The sequence below is a fragment of the Sphaerodactylus townsendi genome, linkage group LG05, assembly GCF_021028975.2.
Source record: "Sphaerodactylus townsendi isolate TG3544 linkage group LG05, MPM_Stown_v2.3, whole genome shotgun sequence".
Lineage (NCBI taxonomy): Eukaryota > Metazoa > Chordata > Lepidosauria > Squamata > Sphaerodactylidae > Sphaerodactylus > Sphaerodactylus townsendi.
Window position 1 is genome coordinate 85,364,791 of NC_059429.1, and position 8,594 is coordinate 85,373,384.

Below are 8,594 nucleotides of genomic sequence, written 5' to 3' on the forward strand. Positions count from 1 at the left end.
GAAGGCAGGTTTTACTATACAGCAGGGAAAGATGCTCAGTCGCCCAGGTTGGTGCTGCCAGCCAGGTAAGGGGCGCGAGGGTTTCTTGACAGCAGTTAGTGAGAAATCGTATTGTTTGAGATTTCGAATGAACGCGAAACTGGTTTTCCTCCATCATCCATGGGAAGAGAGTAACTCATCAGTTACACTTATTTAAGGCGGCGGTTGTGATGAATTATACACAGGGGGGAATTGTATACTTTTTGTGCTACATCTGATATAACGCTATGGAAGTCCATCGAGTGCAACAGAAGCTAAATAGATTTAGGATAAAAAACAAAAGTCGAAATGACACAAAACAGACCAGGCAGCTAAACGCCAGTTATAATGGGCAGGGATTCAACAGGTGCAGCTTATTTTAGCAAGGGTTTGCAGTGATGGGTGAAACTATACCTGTCTAATCTCTGGCTGCCATTCAACTGCCAGTCTCATGAGTATGAAGCATCATTTCAAATGGCCCCACTATGTATTTCTGCCATTCAGTTTGTTTTACCAGAGCATCTAAATGCTTAATTCAGCAGTCACTTTTTTCAAATACTTTCTTGGCCTAGCAGTTTTGCCTCTTGCAGTTTGACAAGCAGAAAAAAAGCTCTCAGGATTTTCCTGGCATGATGGGAAAGCTGCACTACTGAGATGCTGTCTGACAAGAGGAGGCCTTACACTCAGTTTGGCCACTGTTCCATCTAACTCAGTATTGTCTGTTCTGACTAGATGCAGGTCTCCAGATGGAAAATGATTCGTGTTATTTGGGATTTTTTAAAATTTGAGCTTAAACCTAAGCCTTCTAACATGCAAAGCACTGAAGCATGGTTCCTCCCCAGCATATCTTTTTTAAAGGTGCAAAGGCTCTGGTCAGCAGTGATAGGGGCAACCTAATTAACAGCACATATCTTTAAAGTATTTGTATTTTGTAAAAGTATTTTTATACCCTACTTTTTTCTACCTGAAGGAGACATGAAGCAGCTTACAATGGCATACTGTACCTGTCCCTATCACAGGCACATTATGAGGTAGGTGAAGTTGAGAATTGTGAGAGGACTGTGACTGGCTCAATGTCACCCAGCAGGCTTCATGTGGAATAACATCTGGTTTTCCAGATTAGAGTTACCCATGTTCAACCACTGGAGAAGGGAGGGACTTTAACAGGGTATAATGCTGTAAATGCCACCCTCCAAACCTGCCATTTTCTGTGCAGTCAAGAGGTCAGTTGTAATTCCAAGAGAATTCCAGGCTCTACCTGGAAGCTGGCAACCCTACCCATGCTGTATGGTTGTATTTTGTTTCCTCTTTACAGTGTAATCCACCTTGCGTTTTAGTCTGTCTGATTTACTAATTTTCTGTGATGGGGAGGGGGTGTTTTTATGTAGACGCATTCACTCCTGTGAGCCCCACCTATGATCTGAAGAGGAAAGAAACAAGTTTACTTCACAATCTGTTGTTTGTCAGAATCAAACAACCTTATTTAACCATTGTGACAAAAAAGTTGACAAATTATTACAAACATTTGGGGATGAGATGCTTATTTAAATATGACTTGCTTTTCAAATGAGGGGTGGTTGATTTTTCTTGCCTAAATAAGTACTTCTTCCCTAAGTATTCAGCAAACTAAATGGGAAGCCAAATAAGCATTACATAGTTAGCGGGAGTGATTATCTCTTTTCCCAATGAAGCAGAATGACTCTCATTATTTTAATCAGGATGGCTATAATTGTCTTTGCTTCTTTGCAAGGCTCAATTTAACTTAATTGCCTTGCTGGTTCTAGTCTGAAGTGCTAATATCTGCCAGTTGCAGGTGACTAGTGACTCTTCTGCAAAACCATCAGCTTCTGTACAAATGCAGGCAGGAAATTGTCCTCTCGCTTGCTAGTGGAGGTGTTAATAGGCTAGATTCAATTGCTTTAACTCAGCAAGGTCAGTGAAAGAAATACTTGGTTATAATTTAATTTTAGAGAAGTGAAGCCTCTGTTGGTTGGCATTGTAAAATTAACTATGTTTAGTTTGAACCCACATCCATTTCTTGGGTATTTGACCAGAATGAACTGGCTTGGCTGTTAGTTGGGATAATCATGGTGTGGGGACTGCCATTTTCTCTTCAGTGCTGATCAGGTTGCTGTATGGAGCCATCTGTGGTGTAGTGTATATTTCCCTTTAAAAGAGTGATAAAGAAGGGTATAAAAAGGGTGGAAGTGGATGCAGCTGCTTCGTTTGAGCTTTAAATAAAGATGTTTGGAACAGTGGCGTACCTAGGCAAACTGGAGCCCTGGGCAAAACCTGAGTTTGATGCCCCCCCATGGGCAGCCACCCTCCCCCACCATGACCAGACAATGATTTTTTCCACCAGGTCGTTCCAAAGTCACCAACACATTATAGAACATCCCCCAACTCACAAATCTGAACTCAGCAGAAATATTTTTTGAAAACATTTTCAAAATGCTTTCAAAATGTTTTATTACTGCTATGAGAACATTTTATGGTGTTGTATCCAGTTCCCCAATTGGGGGAAACAGCATCACTTTCAATGTTATTTAAACCGGGGACCCCAGATTCTCCCTTTAAGGTGGATTTAAAAGGAGAATCTGGGCTCCCCCTAGTTTTAAAACAAGTGATGCTGGAATCCCACTCCCAAACAGCATTATTTTCTAATGGTATTTAAACTAGGGAGCCCAGATTCTCCTTTTAAATCCACCTTAAAGGGAGAATCTGGGGTCCCCAGTTTAAACAACATTGAAAGTGATGCTGTTTTGGGGTGGATTATGTCCCACCCTGAAACTGCATCACTTTCAATGTTTAAACTAGGGACCTCAGATTCTCCTTTTAAATCCATGCCAAAGGGGGTGGATTTAATAATAATAATAACCTTTATTAGGCATTGAGAGAATAAAAGAAAGAAAGAAAACAAGCATTGGCAGGAAGGGGGTGGATTTAAAAGGAAAATCTGGGGAAATGCCTGCTGTCAGGGGGGGCCTGCTGTTAGGGGTGCAATTATTAAGATGGCAGCACCAAAATTTCAGAGTATCTTCGGGAGACCCTACTGATGATACCACCCAGGTTTGGTGAAGTTTGGTTCAGGGGGTCCAAAGTTATGGACCCTCAAAGGTGTAGCCCCCATCTCCTATTAGCTCCCATTGGAAAAAATGGGGGATGGAGGCACTCCCTTTGGGAGTCCATAACTTTGGACTCCCTGAACCAAACCTCACCAAACCTGGGTAATATCATCAGGACAGTCTCCTGAAAAATCCCTGAAATTTGGTGCTGCTAGCCTGAAAACTGCGCCCTCTGCAGGCCAAAATAGAAAAACACTGAAAATATAAAAAATCCCACAAACGAACCTGCAGTTTTTGCGCCCCCCACAAGGCGGCGCCCAGGGCAACTGCCCACTTTGCCCAATGGGAGGGACGCCTCTGGTTTGGAACTGTATGCGGAGGCATTTTTGGACAGATATAACTAATTGGTGACATAGGTGGGATAGCTTGTTTTCCTTTGAACCCACTGGCATCTTTTTTACAAAGTCAGGTGAGTCTCCAATTGTTTTCACTTCATGGATTCGTATTTTTGATAATTACCTGCTTGCAATTAGTGACAGAGATGTGTCTGAAGAAAGGAAACTTGTACCGCTTATCCACTCCCTAGGAATAGGACAACTTATCTTTTATACATTTCTTCTTGCTGATGAGAAACATGAGACTGCTCTTGCTGCATTGAAGGATTTTTTTGTTTCCAAAGTTAATGTGACTGCTAATCATTATAAACTCTGTCGGCATGAACAAAAGTTGAGGGCATCAACAGAACAATACGTTGCAGCTTTGAGAGAGTTAATTGGCCCATGTGAGTTTGGAGTGTTTGCTGATGTTCTCTATGGTTAGGGAGAAGTCGCCTGCCATTGCTAGGCCGTTCCAGGGAGGACTCTTTTCCTTTGTAAAAATTTTGTGAGTTGCATCTGCATAGCTACTCAGGTGCAGCCAGTCATATCGTGGGATGATCGGCATGGCTGTGGGGGTTCATCTCTGCATCCGGGTTGCTGTCGCACTTTTGCATGGAGACGCTTCTCTTTTTAATAAATTTCCTCCTACTGTAAAAATCTGAATTGAGAAAAAGAGTGGGTTAGAAGCAAAAGAAGTATAAGGCTTATATAGATAAATATAGTGGTCTAAGGATGTTAAACTTGAGTGTGGTTCATTTGTTAAAAGTAAGAAGACCTGGGATTTTGCAAAAAGGATAACACAAATTTATTTTGCCTCTCAAGATAGTGGAGAAGAAAGGACCATATACTTATAGACTGTTAAATGGTCATGCCTCCCATTTGGTACCTGCATATTGGAGTGGAAGAAAAATGGGTTCTGAATCAGATGATGCCTTTTTGATACCAGTAATTTAGAATGAGGGTACATTTGTTTGTGGAAGGAACAACTCTGGTCTGCAGTCAGGATCTTTCAATGTGTCTCAACAGATACTATCATTATCATCTGACGATATATCACCTATTGTAGTGATTGAGAGAAGAGGAAGAATGAGAAGACAGCCTGTTTGGACCAAGGATTATGTTATGGGTTAAGAAAGAGTGAAATGTGTAGTCTGTATGTCCTTTTAAGAAATTTGTGTACAAGGGTGTGGAAAGGGTAGGAGTAGCTGCAGCTCCTGGATATGTTTTCCATTGCTTGGTTTTGAGCTTGAATAAAGGGATTTGGAACTGAACGTGGAGGTGTAATTGAACAGATATAACACCATCCTTAAATAGGGCTGATTGCACAAATTACATACTAGTGTCTAATGTCTGATAGCCAGTGGTATAGTGCTTAGAGTACTGGACGAATCTAGGGGACCCCACATGGACGTTTACTGGGTGATTTTGGACCAGTCACACAATGTCAGCCTAACCTTCCACACAGGGTTGTTGTGAAGATAAAATGGAAAAGGAGAGAATATCATAAGCCATGTACTGGAAATGGATGGGAACGTTTTTGTGCTATACTGCTGGAACTGTAAATCAAAGCATTTTAATTTAGCATATAAAACTGTATGGATATTACAGAGTTTTTGCTCTTTCTGTCAACTTTTATAGATTAACATAAAGTTTTGAAGGGGTTGATTTTATGTAAGATGGAGCTGCGGGGATTTTTTTTACAAACATTTTTGGCAGCATTGCTCTGTGACATTAGAACATGAACAAATCTGATTGCTTACATAGTGTTCTCAAGTAATCCTGTTAACTATGTGATTCCCAGCTAGCTGGGGTTGCTCATATGATGGAGGGAAACACAGTCATGAGACTGAAAAACTGTACACTATGAGAGGAAAAACAATGTTAACATACAGGGTTGATGAAAGGTAAACATTCTCACAATTCATTTCTTTTTAAAAGAAAGTATTTTAGTTTTTTCATCCAAATCACTGCTTTTTGACCTGAAACTTGAAATGGGAGAGCATTTGTCCATGGACTAATTTTATCTCCAAAGTTATATATTTTTAAAGGCACATTGGGTGTCTTGTAACCTCCAGGACTGACTATTGTAATGCAATGTATTTGTGTTGCCCTTAAATAGTTCAGTGATTAGCTGGTACAAAATGCCAAAGGTGGGGAGTAAATAAGTATTTACATATTTAGATCAATATGGAGAGCCCTGCTTCAACTCCACACCATGCAAAAGCTAGAATTTCCATTATAGTCAGGACCTTTGTTGTGGTGAGATTTAAGGAGAACACAGGTCTCCACCTCTGGGGATATTTCAATTGCTGGCAAAAAGGTTCGAATACATTTTGCTTTGGTTTCCAAGGTTCTAAACTTATTGCATTGCCAGAAGCCTCTAACTCAATAAGTTCCTGAGCCTTGAAATGAATTTTTGTAGATATCTTTGAAGGCATGTGGATCCAGTTCAAGTTCAACACCAGCTTCAGGTAATTGATTTACCTGGGAGCAGCCTTGGTCAATACCCTAGAAATTTGGAAAAATTCGGATTTGGATTTATTTGGGCATAAAATTATCTGTATGCCCAAATGAGACAAATAACATATTCGGATATACCCGAATTTCGAGTATACCTGAAAAATTCGGGTCCGTCTGATTGGGGTGGGTGGGTATTTTTTGGTGTTTTTTCACATTTGTGCCTGCAGAGGGCACATTTTTAAAGCTAATGGCACCAAAATCTCAGAGTCCCATCTGGAGACTGTCCTGATTATACCTCCCAGGTTTGGAGAAGTTTGGTTCAGGGTTCCAAAGTTATGGACCCCAAAGGGGGTGCCCCTATCCCCCATTGTTTCCAATGGGAGCTATCAGGAGATGGGGGTTTGATAGGTACTATTCATTCACCTTCCCAGGCTTTTCATCTTGTTTCTGATATTAGACTATTTATATTTAAATAGCTGCACAGGTACATAAGCCAAACTCCTCAGTCTTTCGGGTATTATTCTTCCCATGCAACAGTGTTGGTCCTCCCATAATGTACAGTTGCTAACTCATTCCCCTCATGAACAGCTACTCTGTTGACTGGAAATGATAAGGGGATCATTTGGATGTAGTGCTTATATACATTATCTGTGTTTACTTAGTTTAGGGCTGAACATCTAGAATAATGTTTCTCAAGTTTGCCAGTTTGTGAAGAGGTTTGAGTACAGTGATGTGGATCATTGGCTTTATTGATAAAGTAATAAATAATTCAGTCATCCATCAGCTTGCACAAAGATGTGTGTTATCGATTCTGACTTGTGTGAGCAAAATGCCATTGTCTCAGGCAATTTATGGTGATCCCATAGGGTTTCTAAGGCAAGTTTTGCAAATGCCTTCCTCTGCAGTCTTCTTTGGTGGTCTTTCATCAAATAACGACCCTGCTTAGCTTTTGAGATCTGATGAGATTGGGCTGTGCTATACCATGCCACATCTTGGCAGATTCTACCTTACTTTCTTCCAAAATAATGAGAAGCAACGTATTTTAGAATTATGAGTACTTATTTAATTCATTACTAGTACAATCTATAGAGGTTCCTTACATATGTGTAAATTATTTTTCTACAATTCAAAAAGCAAAAATAGATCACATTGACAAAGCACATGGGTGCATCTTGAGAGTTCTATTAGGGGGTTAGGAGCTTTTGTCCCAGCTAGCCAGGTGACCAAACTAATTACTCTTCCTGTAACTTGGAAACAGTACTTTTGTGTATTGTAGCAGAGGGCTCTTTAGTGACAGAAGTGTTTGAGTGACTGGAAGAGACCTCACAAGCCAAGCTATACATGGTGACAGGTGACCCATTAATGGATTCCTTGATGTTTTTAAACTGTAAATTGCAACTGTGTTAGACCTCCAATCAGATTGGAGCCACAGTGAGGGGGGTATTAATCTTGAGCCAATTTAACAATCTCAGTTGCTTTCCTCTGTGGCTGTTCATTGTATGTGTTTGTAGAGGAAAAGGGCAAAACTAACGGATGAGCACTGAACCACCTTAGTCTTCTCAGACACATGGGAAACAGGACTGTTTCCTGGGGGGGAAAGCCAAATGTATGAACTTCAGTTGTGATCCTTGGAAAGTAGCTGAAATATGTGTTGCTTGTGGCGGTAGAAGTTAAGCCAAGATGTGGGGAAATCCTGTGAACAGTTGTTGTGCAACTGCTATGGAGCTTGACTGGTTTTGTTAAGAAGTTGGTGACGGCTGTTCTTCCCCTGCCCATTGATATTGGTATGCAAACAACTTTCACAAAGGATGCATTGGAGTAAACTTTATTTTGAAGCACCAGTCCATTTGGCAAGCAACTTCCGAATCTTTAACTTGCATTGTTTCTACCACAGAGTGTAGTGACTGTCAGACCAATCAGAGGCTATATAGGTAACATACCAGGATTCACCACTGGTGTGAAAGTAGAGATATCTGTTTAACCACTTTGTACTTTTCTGTCTTAATGGTAAAGCTGTAATGTGACAGTGCAGGAAACCAGCTTGCAATAGTGCAACTATTTCTATGCCTCTATACCAGTATTTGGGACATAACGCTGTTTGGATGGTTATAACCTTTTGTGCTGAACCTCTCAAATAACTGGGGTGCATACCATGCAGCATAAATATCATGTCTTTAGGATGTTATAAAAAGATCCGTTTTGGCATTTTGTGTTCCCACAGTATGGGAGAACACAAGCATTGCCAGCCAAAATTGACCTTTTTTCCTGCCTGCTGCATGGAGCTCTTGTCAGTTTCACAATTTTACCTGCCATTTTATGTGCTGTAGCAGATCCTCCGTGAAGATTCCCTACGAGGCTTCTTCTGCTTGCCGTGCAACTGCATTTGATTTTGCTGTAAACAGTAGATGAATAAAGTTTGTTTAGCCTAGTGATCCTGTGCATGTGTCTTTTTCCCTTTTTGTTTTGAGGGGGATGTCTGTGATTCTGTGAAGCTAAAGCAACACTATTAGAGAAGCTGCAATATGTGCATATTTGTATCGCTGTAGGTTTGCAGACATCCCCCTCAAAAAAAGAAAAAACAACATGGGTGGGGGATCATTTTATTTTGTTTCAAAATAATGGTGTTTCAAAATAAACTTTATCGATCTACTTTTTACAGCAAAATTGCCTGCAA